This window comes from Canis lupus, chromosome 26, assembly GCF_048164855.1.
Source record: "Canis lupus baileyi chromosome 26, mCanLup2.hap1, whole genome shotgun sequence".
NCBI classification, from domain to species: domain Eukaryota; kingdom Metazoa; phylum Chordata; class Mammalia; order Carnivora; family Canidae; genus Canis; species Canis lupus.
Genome location: NC_132863.1, coordinates 41,485,313 through 41,505,541, shown reverse-complemented (window position 1 = coordinate 41,505,541; position 20,229 = coordinate 41,485,313). Strand labels below are relative to the sequence as shown.

The following is a 20,229-nucleotide window of genomic DNA, read 5'->3' as shown; positions in this document are numbered from 1 at the left end:
TTTTGCAAATTTTAAAAGAGAAAGGAAACAAGAGATGATTTAACAATCTGACATTATTTTTAACACCTGAGAAACATCAGCACGTTGAACAATCAAATGAAGAAAAGCAGGATACAGCCAAGTACTCGGCCATTTTTTAAAAACTGCAAGGAAAAATAACTATTTTATTTTATTTTTTTTTAATTTTTATTTATTTATGATAATCACAGAGAGAGAGAGAGAGAGAGAGAGAGAGGCAGAGTCACAGGCAGACTCCATGCACCGGGAGCCTGACGTGGGATTCGATCCCGGGTCTCCAGGATCGCGCCCTGGGCCAAAGGCAGGCGCCAAACCGCTGCGCCACCCAGGGATCCCAAATAAATAAATATAAATAAAAATAAAAACTGCAAGGAAACACACCAACGTAGGAACCGGGGCTGTTGCTGAATGTTTAGGTGTTAACTTGAAGGGTGCTTTTCTGACGTTTTTAAAATTTTCTACAAAGAACAGGGGCGCCTGGGTGGCTCAGTCGGTTGGGCTTCCAACTCTTGATCTTGGCTCAGGTCATGATCTCGGCTCAGGTCATGATCTCAAGGTCGTGAGATTGAGCCCCAAGTCAGATTCCACACTCAGCACAGAGATGCTGAAGATTCTCTTTCTCTCTCTCTCCTTCTGCCCCTCCCCCCTCAGCTTGTGCTCTCTCTCTTAAAAAAAAAAAAAAAATTCTACAATGAACAGTAAGGCTTCTAATCATAAAAATAAAGAAGTATTTTTAAAGGATTGTCCACTGCATACTAGAGTGTACCCTGTAGTCTTTCCTAAGTGCTACTGCAAAGTTTCGGAGCGCTTGTATTTAAAATAAGGCAGGTACACAGACCTAATGATATTCTCTTAGCTCATTGTGGAGTTATCCTGAATAACTCTGATTCATCTACTGGGGCTTCTACTATATTCTATTTACATGTGTTCAACACACATTTACATATAGATTAATCATAGATCTCATTTTCGTGTCTATCCCCACAGTTTGGAAGACGCTGTTTTTAACACTATGCAGGACACTCTGTATCAGGTCAATAAATATAAATTTGAATATTCAGGAGCTGATCAGTTTTTTTTTTTAAAGGGCTGGTCCCGACCCCTCCAATAAGCCTGAGCATAGATGACAGACATTTTACCTAGTATTCTATTTTTTATTTATTTTTAATTTTTATTTATTTATGATAGTCACACAGAGAGAGAGAGAGAGAGAGACAGAGACACAGGCAGAGGGAGAAGCAGGCTCCATGCACCGGGAGCCTGATGTGGGATTCGATCCCGGGTCTCCAGGATCGCGCCCTGGGCCAAAGGCAGGCGCCAAACTGCTGCGCCACCCAGGGATCCCCCTTACCTAGTATTCTATAAAGACTCCTGGTAGTAGCTTCTTGGCTTGATCAGCTTAATGATTCATTTATACTTGCAATGTTATTTTTCAGCTGTATGCCTCTGTGTGCTTAAAGTAAAAAGGACAAAAATAAGTTTGAGGGGAAAAAAACAATTTAATTGCTTTCAAATGTTCCAATAAACTCAAACCCATATATTCTTGCTCAAGAATTTCCTTGCCAGATTATTACACACTTGCTTGCCAACTCTCTAGCTTTCTCTTCTTTTCCTAATCTTTGGAACTATAGAAGATATTAAGTGCCGTTGGCTGGTTGGAAAATGTAAATATATATATTCTCAAAAGACTTAAACATTCAAATGTCACAGGAAAGATTAAAAAGACAATCAGATCTCTGCACTTAAGAAGCCTGAACAAGTTTAAGAATCAGAAAATAACAAAACAGTCTTAGGCCCCAAGAAGAAAGAAGTGTTTTGTTTTGTGTTTTCACATTCATGTTTAAATAACCCTTCTGTTATCTTCAACTGTAGTTCCTACTGAGAACGTCCCAACAAACGGCTAGTCTCTATGACTAAGGAAATACTCCAACTAATGATCCACTGATAGGCAACGAAATATCAACAAGGCCAGGAGGGCTTGAAGGTTACTATCTAACAGACTGGTGGCACCAAGCAGTGGGCTCAGCTAGATGAGGAGGTAGCAGCGGCTGTACCCAGACCATCGCACATTTGCTAAGATTATTTCGGTCCATGGGACACCTCCAGGTGGGCACCATTCATCTGGGTTCTCTGTAAACAGGATACAATGGGAAATACTGTGAATAGTGGGTGCCTGTATTCAGAGTCAAAGCTTTGAATTATTACTGGCTAAAATTCTAGCATTTCTCTGATGTATTTACAGTGTTTTGCTTCATACCGGGAAACTAAGAAAGACACAAAATCTTTAATAACTTGGAAAAGTAAAGAGGAAGGCAGGAACGGTTTTCTAATGTACAGAAATGGAAGGGGGCAAAATTTTTTAGAGTGAGTTCAGATCTCTTTTTTTCACAAGCATAATTCTTACTTAGATATGAATGCCGTCCTCCAAATATTAATAAAAACAATTTTATTTCTATCTTGATTTCTTTGAAACGGACAGAAGAATCAGCTTTTTGGGTTTGGGATAATATTTTTACAATGTGTTGTTTTTATACACTTTCTTTAAAAATAAAAAAGATTTTATTTTTAAGTAATCTCTATATCCAATATGGGGCTTGAACTCACAACTCCAAGGTCAAGATTCATGTGCCCCCTTGGCTGAGTCAGTCAGGTGCCCCGATAAACTTTCCTTTTTTTTTAATTTTTAATTTTTTAAAAAGGATTTTATTATTTTAGAGAGAGAGAGTATACAATCAGGGGGAAGGAGAGAGACAAGCAGACTCCACGCTGAGCATGAAGCCTGAGGCCAGGCCTGACCCCATGACCCAGATATCACAACCTCAGCTGAAATCAAGAGTAGGAGGCTCAATTGACTGAGCTACCCAGGGACCCCTATAAACTTTATTTTCAAGAAAAAAAAGATATGACATCTTCCAGGTCTCCCAAAAGACTATATCATAGTCACAGGGCACTTTTTATGTCTCTAATAGTTGTGATATGAAGAGGGAATAGAGAAACTGAGTTAGGGATAAAGTCAAACTGAGCTCTTACATGACCCAAGAATCCCAAAAGGCCATAAGTCAATTTAGTTTAAGCCAGTGTCCTTGGCTCTGGATTCAACTTGACATATCTGTTAAAGTACATTAATTTTAAAATACATTTTTCATCGTAATTACCATGTTAAGTGTTACTAGAAATTCATTACTCTCTGGGACCAGAAGCCAAGGCTTTTGTTCTTAACAGAACCCATCAGCGGTTGGCTTACCCTGCTAAACAACATCAGACGTTCTCAAGCGCCAGAGGATGTCTTCAGAAGAAATAAAATGGGCCTTCTTTGCTCCCCCTTAGACTCCTGAGAAGGCAGGTTTGCCACTGAAGCAAACACTTGCTTTCTTCTTGGGATATAAGACTATGGGCTTTTCTTCTCCATTCTCTCACTTACAGTTAGGGTACTTAATTAGAAACCAAATATAAATCTCTCAACCTGCTGGTCAATGAGCAGAAGCATTCTTTGAAAAGGCCTAGTTCAAGGAAGAGAAGACTGAAAGAGAAAAAAAATGGAACAATGCCTCATTGAACAGATTTTGAGGATCCCTCAAGGGACAAAAACCAGGTTTTCCCCAAATGGTGTTTTTTAAGTATCTGTCAAATCTCTCATTCACCTGCTTAGGATTCTTTTACATTTCTTCAAAACCTCTGGAGCTCAAAGTAAATAATCATTACAATCCTTAAGTCCAATGTTAACAAGGAGAACGTTTCCCAAGAATTTGACATTTCAATTAAGATTGCAATGTCGCCCCTGCCTTTTCAGAGATGATCAAATGTATCACATCGGAAAACCGTGTAATCTTGTTTGGAAATCTTCCTCATGCTCTTGCATCCTGTGTTGAGTTCTGCCAGAAAACTTTAATACAAATCAGAAACTTAATTTAAGTAATTGCTACTAAAAAAGAAACTTCTGGCCCAGTACTGGGAGTCTTTTGACTATTAATAACCAAGAGAATTGTATTTTCAAGTTGGTGAAGTGCTCATTTATTCTGCTCCCGGCTGTGATCTCTGTATAGACAGGGTGTCTGGGAAGCCTGGAGACAAAAAAGAATATGCATAATGCTATTGTGGACATCTTCAATCTGCAAAAATCAGAATACAATAGGGTATGATAAAATAAACTAGAATGAAAGCAGAACAAAGGAAATGGTTAATGTAAATTCAATAACATTGTCTCGGGTTCCAGACTTTCTGGAACTCCCCTGTGAGAACCTGTGGGGTGTGTTGAGCCAATGAGTAGCTGGCTGAAATGGGAAACTCCACTGCAGGAAGAGCTGCTTTTCTGATGCTGCTAATTAAGGAATGTGGAACCCTTCCTTCTGAGTCAGCTTGGTGGTATGTGGAGCTCTGTGCTGCTTGCTGCTTACATGATTATTGCATGAAACTTTGGAAGTAAAACCAGAGTATCTTGCCACTTAACATTTAAGAGGCTAGAGGTGGGGTGTGTGTGTGTGTGTGTGTGTGTGTGTTTAAATGGTTCCTAATCTTTAAAATGGTCCGTGGCAGCTGGGCTTTTTATCAGCCGATCATATTTACAGCATAGTCTCAGATGGCAGGGTGCTATCCCAGAGAGAGGATTTGGACCATTTATGAGCTCACGTTAAGGTACACAGGCTTATCACAGCATTCTGGGGATTCACTACTATTACACAGCAATAAAAACATCTCTGCGGACTGTCAGCTCTTCGGATTTTTAATGCCTTTTTCCTAAAAGAAGGCATATCGTAGAAAATAATCCGAGAAACACGGGAGGTAAACAAAGGTCATACGTATCCCATTATCAGAAAACTACGACTTAAAACTTTTTAATAAGCATTTTGCAATGATGTAAAGGTGGAGAGGATAGTAAAACGAACCACCCCCATACCCAACACCCAGTTTTGCAATTTCAAGTTAACCACATTGCTTCAATTCTCCCGTTTTTAAAATCTGCTCAAGTATTATAAACTCTAACATGTCATTCTCCTCCTATATGTTTCAGGATATAGCTCTTATAAATATATATATTTATATATATAAGATATATATCTTTATAGCTCTTATAAGTATATTTATATAGATTTAATATATTAAATATAATACATTAAATTTTAATGAAATAAAATTTAATTAAAAATTAAATATATTAAATATAATATATAATATATATATCAAATATATATATATATCCTTTACCCCCCCAAACATCCCTCAGTGCCTTTATCACAGCAGTTGAATTAAGAGTAAGTTCCTGCTATCACACAACACCCAGTCCCTACTAAAATGTCCCTTGATAAGAAAACCAAGGTAAACAATTCTACGTATACCTATATCTCCCCTTTTTGCTTACGAATACGAAGATTTCTGGCTTCTTAACAACGTGATTTTTGTGTCTTGATTTTTCCATTTGCCCATTAAAGCTATTTCCCAATGGCATATTTTCAAAACTTGGAAATTTCGAAACGGCCTTGTGCGCAAGAGCAGGAGATCACTTTGGAAGATGAACCACGTCTTTATTTGTGCGCTCCCCTGCACACACGGAGCGAGTGTTAGTGTAAAGCCCGCTGCCACGAAGATCTTTGCTCTCAAGACCTTTTCCTTTATTAGGGCTATTTCCTTAGGACAGGTTCCAGGAGGGGTCCGGCTGCACCCAAATGTATGAACATTTGTAAGGCCCTTGACTCGCCTCGCTGAGCTGTTTACAAAAGGACTGTACCAATTTACACTTCCACTTACAAAGGATGAGAGAGCCTCTATTAAAATGCTTAAAGGCAGTGCTTCTGCGAGCTCTTATAAATCACTGGCTGAGGCTGGCTTATGTTTGTCATATGGTCACAGCCGTCACAAAATAAATAAATACCCATTTTCTATAGCTGTAAAAACACGGCCTGCGCACACTGCCAAACAACCACAGACTAACTTTGATTAAACGAGGAAACCGGTCTACTTGTTGAAAATGTGGTAATGAGATAGTTTCCACCCAGACGGGAAGCCCAGTTCTGGCGGGGGAGGGGCGCCTGCATTTCTTCTGCTCCCTCTGCCCACCAGGAAGGTAGGATCAGGTCAGCAGCTGGGCCTTTACTTCTCCTCCTCCTCCCCCTCCTCCTCCCCCTCCTCCCCCTCCTCCTCTTCCTCCTCCTCCTCCTTCTTCTTCATTTAAATTTTTTTTTTTTTTTTTTTTTTAAAGCTGAGTATCTTATCTGTGTCTCTACGGCTGGGTAGATGAGGCTGAAATACTGGTGAAAACTAGCAGAAACTTCTGGTGGCAGGCGCTTCCTGTCAGTGCAGCCCCACAGCACTGGGGGACCGGGGATTAGGGGCAGAGCCATTTTAGCTTGGTCCAAATTCTACTTTGTTTCCTTGGGGACACGTTGTTCTGATTTGTTGACTTCCAATAAAAAGCGCCTCAGAAAGGGCTCATGCCTGTGCCTAGCCTTCTCATTTTCTTTAAAGAATAATAGAGCATGTCAGTGACAAATCCTTGTAGAAAATTCGATTGTATTGGTTTGGAGAAATTTATGTGACAGTTTTGGGTGTTTTTTTTTTTTTTTTTTTTTTGAGGCAGGGAGAAAGAAAAACTATCTCATTCCTCTCGTGTTGTGTTTATGGGGGAGAGAAGAAACCAAGAAGGTAACTTGATCAGAAAATACTTAGCAAGAGGGTCCTTAAAAAAGCCCAGAATCTGAATCTTTAACTCTCTCTCTCTTTTTTTTTTTTTTTTGGAAAAAAGTTCAGGAAAGAGGTTTTACTGATCCTCGTGTACTCCTCACTGTCTTCATCCCACACAATGACGCTGAAATACTTCCTCTGAGCAAGTGGGAACAAACTATAATCTCTTAAAACATTTTTAAGAGGACATGCAGGCTTGGTGTTTGTAAAAATATGTCAACAAAATGTGCTAACCACATTTTTTTTGTTGTTGTTGTTGTTGTTTTTTAAAGTTGTCAAAGAAGCCAAAGTGATTAAGTTAAGCTGCAGAGGGCTGTTTTAGAACAAGGGGACGTTTGGAGAGAATAATGACTCAGGTCATTTGGGCTGATGTTTACTGAGTGATCGCAGGGTGCCAGGCCCTGTTTTGAGGTTTGGTTGTGATTAGCTCCTGCAGCCCTCCAGAGTCCCCATGGAGAGGGTGGCAGTGTTACTGTCATTGGACAGGTGAGGCAGGCAGGTCAAGTCGGGAGGCTGAGTTTGCCAGCAGCTGAGCGGGGGAGGCAGGGGTTTGGGTCCAGGCAGGCTCTAAAGACCATGTTTGACTCAGGTCTGGTTTCTGAGAAAGCCTGCAGGTTCGTTTTGGGAGCTGCTGAGCCCCAGCCCATCAGCTGAAGGTGAAGTGGTGAGGGAGCTGGCTTTGGATCCTCTATGCCACCGAGCCCCGGGGCAGCCGTTTCCGATCTTCAGTCTAGATCCAGGAGTTCTTTTTTTTTTTTTTTAATAATAAATTTATTTTTCATTGGTGTTCAATTTGCCAACATACAGAATAACACCCAGTGCTCATCCCATCAAGTGCCCCCCTCAGTGCTAGACCCAGGAGTTCTTGATCACTCTACACACCTATCAGGAGTGTGACCTTAGATCTCCTCTCCAGTATTTCCCCCAAATCCCAGCATCCTGTTTGAGGGTGTGGCTGGAGGGGGCACACCTATGGTCAGGGAGACAGGGGCTCATCTGCCCACATCCTTCCCTGTGGCCACTCACCTCTGACTTTCTCCTGCAGGCACCTCTCCAGTCTCGCTTGACCTCCTGTTTGGGGAAGATGCCCAAGGAGCCCCGCAAGGCAGGTATCTCCCAGCTTCCGTGAGGATCGCTTGGATCGAGGTATCTTTCTTCAAAGAGTTCCATTTGCTTTGTCTACGTTGGGTGGTCTCGCATTGATGATCGAGAGCTGCTCAGGTTCTGGAGTGGACAGACTTGGGCCCAGCTCTCACAGTCTCTCACTTCATGTAAGCTTCTTTTCTCCAACCCAGATTAGGACCCTGGCAACCCAGAATAAGAGTCCTGCAGTGGTGGAGAAGAGACCGTGGCAATAGTGTTTTTTGCTTTTAAGATTTTATTTTATTTATTTATTCATGAGAGAGAGGCACAGAGAGAGGCAGAGACACAGGCAGAGGGAGAAGCAGGCTACCTGCGGGGAGCCCAATGTGGGACTCGATCTTGGGACTTCAGGATCACGACCTGAGCCAAAGGCAGACGCTCAACCAGCGAGCCACTCAGGTGCCCCAATGATACTAGTGTGTCCTGATTGAATGCTCACTATGTGCCAAATTCTCCCCAAAGCATTTTACTAGTGAGGATTTATTTATTCCTCCAAATACACCTGTCAGTGAGTGCTCTTACCTCCATCTATGGGGGTGAGGGTGGGGGTGGAGAGAGCTCCAGTGAGGTGGCAAGGGCAACAGCTGAGCAGCCTAGGATCTTGTTTTTAACCTGGAAACCTTTTTTTAAGAGCTCGGGCCTTCACTCACTACCGTGTCAACACTGGGAGGTACAGCTTCTAATCTGGGCAATCGGGGTGGGGGCTGGGGTATCCATTCTGCCTGGCATCCAGAAAGGGTGCGAATAATGTGCTCGGCCCATGATAAGTTCTTAATCAATGATCGCTATTATTATTCTCTATTCTCCTGAGGCCAAAGTCAACCACATAGTACAAAAAAAGAAAATGTACCAAAAAAAAAAAAAAAAAAAAAGAATGGCATGAGTCAGCATGGGCTTTGGAATTTGTTTGGGCTAGAATTCCACTTCATTCTTGTTGTAGAATCCTGAGTAAGTTAAAGAAGTTAGTAAGTCAGGGAGTGAATTAACTTCTGGTGGCTACAGCGGCTACAGTGTCCTCAACCTGCCACAGGAATTTAACTATACGGGTTACCAGGACACGGTAACACAATGATTGGATAGATCAGGTGTGGAGTTAGGACTCAGGCAAGTAGCAGGGGCTCAACAAATTGTTTTCTTTTTCCCTTTTTGTTACTCTTTGTCTCATCTTCTCACTGTTACCATTGTGGCTGTGGTTGTGTTGTTGTTGTGCTGAAAATATGAACACTCTTAAAGATCTGAGTGATTTCAGCAAGGGAGACTATCTGGGTTGTCATTTTAGGGGGACTCTTGGTTTTATCGGTTTATCAGTTTGTTATCAAGACTCTTGAATATCTCAGTCAGGTCATTATTAGTCTGCTTGTACTACTCACCAAGTCTCAGGTTCATTCAGAGTAACATCTGGTCTTTACAGTGCTCAAAATGATGTGTACCTCCTCCATCCTAATTTTCTGACTTGTGTCCTCTTATTCATCCACACCAGCCACAGCACTGGCTTCCTTGCTGTTTCTTGAACCATGGGGCACATGGCTTCGAGGTCTCAGCATGGCAGTCCCTCAGCCAGGAATGCTCTCTCCCCAGAACTTCACATGGCTCCCACTCTCATACCTTCAGATCTTTACTTGGGAGACTCCACCTGGGAAGTCTTCCCGGACTAGCCTGTTGAACATTACCTCTGGCAACTCCCTCTAATCCCCGGCCCCTTTGCTCCACCCCTCTTTTCTTCTCCATAGCATTTAACATTTAATTTTTTTTCCCCAAATATTTTATTTAAGTAATCTCTACACCCAAGGTGGGGCTCGAACCTACAACCCTGAGATCAAGAGTTGCATGCTCCACTTGCTGAGCCAGCCAGGTGCCCCAGAGCACTTACCATTTAATATAGTACAATAGTAAGTGTTAACTCCACCAGGATAGGCATCTGGATGGGTTTGGTTTCCTGCTGCATTCCTAGCACCCAGAACAGTGCCTGGTACACAGTAAGTGCTTAATAAATATTTGTTGAGTGAGAAAGTAAATGAATGAGTGAATGGAAGAATCCAGGGAGCATATTTACTTAATTCAATAAAACAGCTGAATATTGGGATACTTTCCTGGGTGCCAGCCAATGTGCCGTGATATGGAGGAAACGGGCCTTACCTCTGAGGTTTCAGACAAACACGCACAGCCAGGGCTAGGCATAGCCCAGCAAATGTCATAAAGGAGATGTTGAACAAAGAGAGTGACTGAATAAAGAGCTTGGTGGCATTTGGAGTGGACCATGGGGGATGGGTAGGATGGCTACAGATTGATTTTCGGACATATGTGGCATGTGGGTTTGGGGAGGTTCAAAATGAAGGTGGGACAGGCAGTGGGCACAGAGCAAGGAGATGGGTAAGTAGAGAATAGTTCATTAAAAAGCAGTATATAAAAATACTAAGTATTTTATTACATTTTTTTTTTGTATCTCAGGGTATTTATTTATTTATTTATTAAAGATTTTATTTATTTATTCATGAGAGAGTGGCAGAGACACAGGCAGAGAGAGAAGCAGGCTCCATGCAGGGAGCCCGATGAGGACTCGATCCCAGGACCCCTGATTAAACGCCTTGGGCCTAAGGCAGGCGCTCAACCACTGAGCCACCCAGGGATCCCTCGCAGGATCTTTAATATAGTTTGGAATTCTATGTGAATAGGCAGCTAATTTTTAGTTATACAGGTCAAATTTGCATATGTTTTCATGTTAAAAAATAAAATATTTAGCTGCCGGGACATTTGGGTGGCTCAGCTGGTTAAGCCTCTGCCTGCCGCTCAGGTCATGGTCTCAGGGTCCTGGGATCGAGCCCCGAGCTGGGGCTCTCTGTTCAGCGGGGAACCTGCTTCTCCCTCTCCCTCTGTGTGCTCTCTCTCTAAATTAAATAAATAAAATCTTTTTTTTTTAATAAATAAAATCTTTAAAAATAAATAAATAAATAAATAAATAAATACATACATACAATCTTAAAAAAAATTTAGCTACCAGTAAAGGGTCCTGCATCCTTGCCCATATTTGAGAATTAACCAACTTTTATTCATGCCTTTGCATATGTTTTTCTTATTTATTTATTGAGATACGATTGACATGTAACATATTAGTTTCAGTTGTACAATATAATCATTCAATATTTGTATATATTGTTAAATGATCGGCCTATATATGCCTTATGGTCTGTGTGTAGTATAAACGTGTATGTGTGTATTATATATTATATACATATATGTATTATGTACCTATACGTATATTTTCTTTATAAAGTATATTATTGCGTAAGTGTGTTTCAGCAAAAATGGCATACCTTGTGTGGCTTTATGTATTTATTTACTCCACAATGTCTTGTCTTGATGATCTAGCCATGTGAGCACATGTGACACCACTTCATTCTTTCCACCCGCTTTCTATATTCTTCTATTTCAATATCATGGTTTATGTGGCCAGTTTCCTCTTGATGAACAGGTAGCTCATGGCTTACTTTTCACTATTTTTTTTTTTTTTTTACTTTTCACTATTATACACAATGCTGCAATGAATATCCTTGTGTACGCTTCTTTGAGTCCCTAAGTGATTATTTCTTTAGGGTAGTTACGATAATTATAGGCCTATCTATTTTTTCTCATGTTTTAATTTGTTTAATGTCTATTTCTCCATTGAAAATATAAACTCTATGAGGGCAGGAATCCCATTTGTTTTGTACCTCACTCTTTAATTACTACCTAGCCAGTGCCTGAGACAAGGGAGTGGTCAATAAATATTTACGGAATGAATCTGGCTGAAAGGTTGGCTGGGGCCCTTGGTGTCGTTTTGCATCCTAAGAGAGGAAACTATGATTTATTTTGGTACATTGGAGGTTTTCATACAGGGCGGTAGTTGCAGGGCGATGATTATTTGTTGGGGTTGGGGAAAAAGTATTTTAGGCTAGGAAGAAGACAGATACTGGGGCCCGGTTATGAGATTATGACACAGATCAGAAGGAAACCCAAAACAGGATGGTAGGAATAGAAAGGGGAAGGTGCGTTTGGGAGCTACTGGATGATAGGATCTGCGAGATTGATTAACTGATTAGCTCTGAGGGGCTGTGTAAAGAAAAGCATATGGAAATTGGAGACTGAGTCTAGGACATATTCATTTCACAAACGTTTATTACCTCCCAGCTCTGTGCAAAAAGCACTCTGCTGATTGCTGTTGGGATGTAAATTTGCAGGATCTTTCTTCCCTACCTTCAAAGAAGATTTGGAGTCCACTGGGGATGATGGAGGGCGACTAAGCAGGTACACCAAGAATGCCAGGGAGTGACTAGGGTGGGAGGGGCTAGCCCCAGGGCAGGCAAGTGAAATATTGTTGTTCCAGAATGGGGAGGGGGCGGGGAGGAGAATGCTGGGTGAGGATGTTTCAACCCTGCCCCAGAGTCACACAGGGCTGACTGGTGAACATTCAGGAAATAGGATGTGCGAGAAATGTGCACCGGTATAGATTTTTTTTAGAAGTAAGGAAATTTAGATCACTGACAGAGCTGGGCTTTGACATAGGCTTCAGGTGTAGTGTGGAAGGTGGGGAAACCAACTGTTAGCTGTGTGATCTCAGGCAGGCTGCTTCACCATCCTGAGCCTCAGTTGACTCTTTTTATTTTTATTTTTTATTTTTTTAGTTGACTCTTTTTAAAGAAAAGGCAGTAATAACTACAGGGGTGAAGACTGGGAAGATTATGGGTAGTCCCATGCCAGTCCTGCTTCTCAGGGACACTCTGTATCTTGGATTCGATCATGCCCTCCACGCAGGAGAGGAAGTAGAGGAATGGTCGTGTCCTCCCATTTGCCAGATCTTCTTTGTTTAACCAGGATGCGATCTCGCAGGAGATAGTTTCTCAAGGAAGAAACACTCACTTGAAGTTCGGTGGGTTGGTTTCACTTGCATTTCTTTCCAGTGGCATCCCAGTGTTCGTGGGATAAAACCCAAAGTCGTTGAGCACCCCCTGCCCAAATGCTGCCTGCCACATTATCAGGGATTTTGGTTTTTATTCTAAGAGACATGGGGAGTTTTAGGCAGGGCCCTGATGTAATCAGGTTTGACTTTTGAAAAGATCAATGTGACTTTTGAAAAGATCGATGTGACAGAGATGTGATTGTCTGCATTTCTGCTGCAATGGTAGCTCTGTAAATAGAGTCTGCTTTCCTTCCAGTGGTGTCCCCGGCCTGTGGCAAACAATGCCAGACACATGCTATTGGTTGGATGCATATGTGACCTCTCTGCATTTACAGCAAGTCTAAAAATAGCCATTGTGTTACTAGGAGGATATAATGAGATAATGGATGTAAAGTGCCTGGCCCATAGTATCTATTTACTCATTTCTCATCCAGTATTTAATGAGCATCTACTATATGCCAGGCATGGTTCAAGGTCCTGGGGGTACACCGGTGAGGTATGAGGGTGAGGCATGGCCAGGTCTACACAGTAAAGGTAGCTGCTGCTCATTGCCTGTGGGCCTGGGGAGAGCTACTTAATCTCTGCCCAGGCTCTTCCTCTAACAAATAGCAAAATATAAACCCTACCTCACAGGGTCATTAAGGGGATTAAACGAGCTACAAAGTGAAAAGCACACATTGGGAACTCAATAAATGTTAGCGTGCATCAGCTAGCCTCTCGGCACACTGGTCCTGCTTTTGCCATGAGATCTTTCTGAAATATTGGTGCTCGAGTCCACATGACCCATCCCGAGGCAGAGAAATGTGGGAGGCATCCCTGAGTGTGTATTTGGACAGGTCCCTGCTCTAAATGGATCGAACAGTCTGATTCAGACCAAAAAAGAAAAAGAAAAATAAATTTTCAACTAACTACACAGACAATTCACTGGAACATTTGTCTCATCCAGAAAGGAGAGATGGAAGGAAGTGAGGACAAGGACTCTGTGCACTCTTCCCAGCAAAATGCAGAACCTTGGGTTTTAGGACTCACGTAAATGTCATTAGGGGAGCTGAGGCTGAGGCTAGAGTACCTGGTCTCCTCAAAGACAGTCCTACGCAAAAAGAGAGCCCTTGGTGGAGTTGATTACTCAGGATCCATGAGAAGAGTCATCAGGGAAACCACCCTTTGCTGTTAAACAACACAGAGCTCCCCTGTGGTTTGACAAGGGCAACCCAGCCATCCAATGGGGCAGGCCTAGTAGGGGTTATAATCTCTATTTTACAGAGGAGGAAACAGCCAAGATCCCACTGGCTGGCCTCAAGACTCAAATCTCAGTTCTCTTCCCACTGGACCTGTCTGCCGCTGGGCTCCGTGTTTTACTATTCCCCTCTGTATGCATCTGTTGTGAGCTCTGCTGTGGGCAGCCATCTAAGAGATGGAGGAGGCAGTGGGAAATATGTTTTAAGAGTTGAGGCGAGGGGCACCTGGGTGGCCCAGTGGTTGAGTATCTATCTGCCTTTGGCTCAGGTTGTGATCCTGGGGACCTGAGATTGAGTCTCGCCTTGGGCTCCCCATAGGGAGCTTGCTTCTCCCTCTGCCTGTGTCTCTCATGAATAAATAAAATCTTAAAAAAAAAAAAAAGAGTTGAGAGGCCTGGGTGGAAAATAGATATTTAGGAGGCCTAAACCTCTATATGGCACTTTGAGCCATTGGGCTGGATGAACTCATCTAGGGAATGAATGGGAAAAAGAAGGTAGAGTACCAGCACTGGGCCTTGGGCTTCAACATCTGGAAATCAGGGAGCATAGAAAGAACCACGAGGGGACTGAGAAGGAGTGTCCAGTGAGGACAGGGGAGGGGTGGGGTTGATGGGGTGCGGGATGGTGCTGATGGTGGAAATCAGTAGAAAGTGGAGTCCGGAGCAAGGGAAATAGTGTTTCACGGACGAGGCAGTGGCCAGCTCTATGAAGCGCTGCAGATGCGGTGAAGAGCATGGGGACATAGAACTGACTGTTTGACATGGCACAACTGGAGCCAACGCCAGCCCCTGCCAGTGTCTTTACCAGGCTCCATCTTCCTTCCCCATGTGCACTCACTGGACCCCAGGCGCACGGGCCTCCTTGCAGTTCTTCCCCAAGCTTGCCTTTCTTCTGCTCTGAGCCTCTCACCTCCTGCTCTCTGTGTCACTAATGCTTTGCCGCCCAATGTCCCGGGCCTCTCTGCTCCTCAGGGGGACCCGATCTACAACAGCACGCCTCTTGCCCTCTCCAGGGACCCTTATGTTGCAGATATACTATCTGTGTGGTCTGTCTCCCTCTAAAGGGGCAAAGTCCTCGTTTGTTTTGCTTACTGCAAGTTCTGTCTCCCGTGCCTAGGACGGTGCCAGGCCTCACGGCTCCCCCGTAGGCTCCCCCGTAAACAACTGCGTTTACAGCTCCTCAGTGTGTCTCATTTAATTGTCCAGAGTCTTACAGAAAAAATATTTATTATTTATATAAATAATAATTATAGACACTTCCTGGGGTCCTTGGGTGGCTCAGTTAAGCATCTGCCTTTGGCTCAGGTCATGATCCCGGGGTCCTGGGATGGAGCCCCACATCACCAGGAGCCTGTTTCTGCCTCTCCCTCTGTCTGCCACTACCCCCTTGCTTGTGCTTGCTTTCTCTCTCTGTCGAATAAATGAAATCTTAAAAAAATCTTAATTATACTTTTTCCAGTTTTATTGAGATATAATTGACATGATACCATACAAGCATAAAGCATATAACATAATGATTTGATATATGTATATGTTGCCAAATGATTGATAGGTTTAGTTGACATCCATCACCCTGTATAGTTAGAATTTTTTTCCCTGTGATGAGAACTTTCTTTTTTCTTGTTTTTTTTTTTTTTTGATGAGCACTTTTTTTTTTTTAAATTTTTATTTATTTATGATAGTCACACACACAGAGAGAGAGAGAGAGAGAGAGAGAGGCAGAGACACAGTCAGAGGGAGAAGCAGGCTCAATGCACCGGGAGCCCGACATGGGATTCGATCCCGGGGCTCCAGGATCGCGCCCTGGGCCAAAGGCAGGTGCCGAACCGCTGCGCCACCCAGAGATCCCTGATGAGCACTTTCAAAGTCTTCCTTCTCATCTCATCATCATCACCCCATTTTGTGGATGAGAAAACTGAAATCCAGAGAGATTAAATAAATATTCTAAGGCCAATGCAGCTTTCAGATAGTGGAACTGGAGTAGTTGAGCAACCTCAGTTGGAGAGAAGACTTCCAGGACGATGTCAGAGGGAACCCACCCTCTTTCCCCCTCAAAGGCACAGAGTTTAAATCACTTTCAGGAGGAACAAAAGTTGACTTCTTGAAAGAATGGGAAGGGGGAGCCAGGCAAAGGGAGCCACAGGTCTAAAGGCTCTAGGTCAGAGGGAAGGCCTAGTGGCTGAAGCTCAGAATCCCAGGAAAGGGCTTGCCAAAACTTGAGGCCGCCGAGTTAGGCAGGGGCCAGATCTACAGAGCTGGGGAGGCAAGCTCTGGAGTTTGTTATTCCCCCCCCCCCCCCCCCCCCCCCCCGAGGCCATAGGAAGCCATTAAGCTGGGTGGGGACAGAACCTGATTTATACAGTGAAAGATCTCCTGGACTCCGGGTGGAGCTTGTATTAAGGCAGGGCTAGGAAGGAAGAAGCTTGAAGAACCCTTACATACTCCTTTTAATTGGAGGAGACAGTGAGAGAGGTCATGGTGCTGTATTAGAGATGGAGGTAAGTAGACAGAGTTGAGATATACTGAGATAGAAATGAAAGGACTTGATGGATTAAAGGTGTATGTGGGGGGATGGAGCTGAAATATGGTTTGACTTCTGGGTTTTGGCTTGAGGAAGTGGGCGGATGGTAGATGGATCCATTTATTGAGATGAGACGGGGCATCAGGTTTCAACAGACATTAGCTACCTTCCCCTTTGGCCACCTCCCCTTCCGTCTGGAATATCGGAGGAGTGCAGAAAGTTTTCAAGAGGTGCCCCGAAAGTTACGTGACACGTGTACTTTTTAAAGAAAAGTTTACATTTGCAACGTTGAGTGAAGTCAACCTTGGAAAACCAGCCCCAAGATTGGCAGAACACAAAAAGTCGTGCTCCCCGACGGGGGAAGGACCTTGTCGAACTTGCCGACGGGACAAATACAGTTAAAAACAAACTACGCTCTTTGCACCTTATCAAGGTTAATTGATTAACTTAATCAAGTCGCAATTGTGTCTAATCCTCGATTTAAATTGAGCCTTATGCTTGGCCCCTCCCTTTCCAGTTTGCTTGTAAAAACCAGCAGTCTCATCTCTTACAGTATTGTTCTGAGCCAAGTGGACTGGCAACTCCGAGGGAGAGAGAGTCTCCAGGCCCCGGGCACTGCCTCCACTTCTGAAAGGTGACTTCTGCAATTTATTTTTATCATATATTACACGATGATGTTTTATGGAGGGCTTCAAATTTCGAGATGACTCGGAGTGGGATCAAGAAACCTGATAGAGAAGAGAGGAGTGTAGCATTCCCTGGACTTGTTGGTGATCCCCACTTAATTTAATGCATTCAGTCGTGTTAAAAGGGCTGTCCCCGTTTCCTTCTCAAATGTCCTTTGTAGTTAGCAAGAGCTGGCAGGTTTGCCTAACTTTTTCATTTTCTTTTCCTGCTGACTCCTCACTTGCAGTTTTCGGGTTTTCCTGCCCTGAACACTGAATTCTTTTTAAGTCGAGTATCTATGTTGGCTCCATTTCAGCTCCAGGGATTTACGTGCAGTTTCCAAACTGTCTTTCTTGTAAGAGTTCCACAGTAACATAAAATAACTTGTGAAATAGGAGGATCATATCGCATTGTTCTTCTAATGAAGGCTAAGTCTCCAAAGATGATCCCAATAAATGTTAAATGTAGCAAATTAGGAGGGCTTTTTGTTTTGTTTTGTTTTGTTATGAGATCTGAGAAGGCTGTGTGTGGCAGGCAGCATCTGGAGAGAAAATCAGAAGTTAGCAGAGGAAGAGGTCTCCTATCACGAGGATTAAATCAGAGATAATAGTGCGATTTTCTAAGCGTACCCTGGGAAATAGATCTTAAGGAGGGCTGGTCTGTTTGGATAATTGTGAAAAACGAGGTGTAGCTGATGTTTGTCGCATTAAGGGGAGGCGAAGTGGGGCTTCTTTCCGCCCTTTCTCTGGTTAACATGTGCAGAGCATCAGCTTCCATTCGAAGGGACATTTCTGGTTCTATCCTTTGTTTGTTGCCAGCGTCTCTGCAGCACCTGACTCCTTTAGAGATAGTCTAGCTGGGGGTGATGGCAAAACAGGATTACTCGTGGGTGGAGCTAAGTATCCGTAGACTGACTAACGCTGGGCTTTCAATTTTCATTTCATGGAATAATAAGGAGTTCTGAGCTTTTTACTACAAAACTAAACGTTCCTAGTGTTCTTTACTTTTGGAGTTTCCATTTTTCAGGGTTTTAACTGGGCATGCTTCCCAAGTAAATCTTAAAAGTATGAGTCGTCACATTCTAAGGGGAGAGTGTGTGTCCCACGGACGCCCTTAGCAAATTCATATCACTGTGTGTCCATTTAAAAACACAGTATGTGTTTGTAACCCAGCACTCAGTCACGGGCAGAATTTTTTGCAACGATTTCCCAGTTTTATTGGCACGTCTCCAGGAATAAGGTTCTTTGTAATTCTTTGCTCAAACATAAGGATCACATATAAAACTCTTAGCAGATAGATCAGCTCATACAATTATCTTTCAATTTTAAAAGCTACAACATAATAAGGTTCTTCTTTTGGGGGTGGGGTGGGGTTAGGGTGAGGAGAGAGAAACAGTAACTAACAAACCATAGGATGCTATTATGCTAACAAAGTGGTAGCTTTGTAAGAGCAGAGAGAGAGAGAGAGAAAGCACAACCGTTTTTGCTCAGAAAATAATTCAGTAGCAACAAGGTCTGAGAGCCAGAAGCCTCATTGTTCTTAGTGAGCGATTATTTGTCAAAACATTTGATTGTTTGCCTATCCCCCTCCTGCAAAGTTTGGATTTTTTTTTTTCTTTTTGCCCAATTTTGACACTAGAATTTTTAACTATCAGTGCCATTGTGTTTACAGCATTCAAGGTTTCAGAGTTCAAAGGTTATCCATTAACATGTAGAGCGAGGCTACACCGAATGTGGAGGCTCAACCTGGTTCCACTTGCTCATAGTTTGTTTTGTAGCAATGCTCCAAGTCATTTGTTTTGGTTAAGTTAAATGAAGTTTCTTGTTTGTTGAAGAGCGTCTCTGGGATTGCGTTTTAGGATGTGACTATAGGGGCTTAAAAAAATATTTTAAAGAAAGATATTTATCTTCCCTGAGAAAAGGAACCCTGGTGCTGGAAATAGAAATGATCAACATCGGTGTATTTTGAGTGGTTGGGGGGAAAAAAAAAAAAAAAGAGTTCTGGCCAAAGAATTTACTTCTGGCACTGCTAATTAATTGTAAGTAATTGGTTCACTTCCTTTTAAAAAAAAAGACTAACCAGACCATATGTGGGGTTAGTAGTTATATATAAAATGACAGCAAAGCATCACACTTGGCAAATTCTTCCCCTCTGCTAAGAAGCTGTCTCTCAAATTCCATTTTCGATTGCTCACCGGCAGAGCATGTATATCGCCCTACCCACCCCCCACCCCATTTATTAAATATATACTTTAAGGGCCTTTCTTGATAGGTTTTTAAGTTTTTCCATTTGGGATACACCCATATCCCATAAAAAAAAAAAAAAAAAAAAAAAAAAACAACCCAAAAAAACAAAAAAAACCCTCCACCACTTGGCTGTTTTTGTGTGTTGAGTTGCAGAGCTCTGTTTACATTTGCATTCGTTTGCATTTTGGGGCCAAAAACTTGGTGGTTGTGATTGTTGCTTCCAGGGTTCCTCCTGGGGGGGGGGCCGAGATGGGGGGACACAGGCCCCCCCCTCCCCCGGGGATTTGGGAAGCCTGGTTTCATCCACGTGGGTTTCTAGCAAAGCCAAAGTGGATGCTCGGAACCCGGGCCAAGTTCAGAAATCTCAAGTTATAATAGCGGCGCAAGTCGGGCGCTTTTAGGGAAAAAAAAAAAAAAACAAAAAAAAACCACGACAATTACGGGACAGCTTTAGGAAGGTAGTAATTGAGCCATTTTTAATCGCGTCCAGCTCCTCGACCTCGCTCACCCCCGCCCTCGGCGAAAATCCGAAAAACCGTCTGCGCCCGGCCGCCCTCTCACCTGCCCCCAACCGGGTGCAGAGGCGCGGGGCGGGCACGCGGGGGGACCCCCTCCCTCGCCCGGGCACACCTTGCGCGGGAGGCGGGAGGCGGGAGGCGGCGGGGCCGGGGCCGGGGCGTGCGTCTGCGCCTGCGCCTGCGCGCCGCCCCCGGGCCCCCTCCCCGCGTACCTGTCGGTGGAACGGCCGGAGCGCGCGCGGGCCACGTTTAGCCGGATGGGGGGGGCGGGG

The 20,229-nt window shown here is 43.4% G+C and overlaps 2 long non-coding RNA genes across 7 annotated transcripts; both read right to left on the bottom strand.

Moving 5' to 3' along the window:
• Nucleotides 1-1,156: 1,156 nt before the first annotated feature.
• Nucleotides 1,157-10,040, bottom strand: LOC140618647 (uncharacterized). 6 transcript variants are annotated; one of them, XR_012018711.1, is made up of 4 exons: nt 9,973-10,040; nt 7,720-8,019; nt 3,660-4,079; nt 1,157-1,471 (listed from the first exon to the last, which is right to left on the bottom strand). It is a non-coding gene; the product is annotated as an uncharacterized lncRNA (long non-coding RNA). The 6 variants fall into 6 exon arrangements; XR_012018709.1 differs by lacking the exon at nt 1,157-1,471 and adding an exon at nt 1,478-2,148 and having other exon boundaries at nt 3,263-4,079; XR_012018710.1 differs by lacking the exon at nt 1,157-1,471 and adding an exon at nt 1,478-3,538.
• Nucleotides 10,041-16,309: 6,269 nt separating this feature from the next.
• LOC140618648 (uncharacterized) lies at nt 16,310-20,226 on the bottom strand. The gene is made up of 2 exons (XR_012018713.1): nt 20,170-20,226; nt 16,310-17,734 (listed from the first exon to the last, which is right to left on the bottom strand). It is a non-coding gene; the product is annotated as an uncharacterized lncRNA (long non-coding RNA).
• Nucleotides 20,227-20,229: the final 3 nt, after the last annotated feature.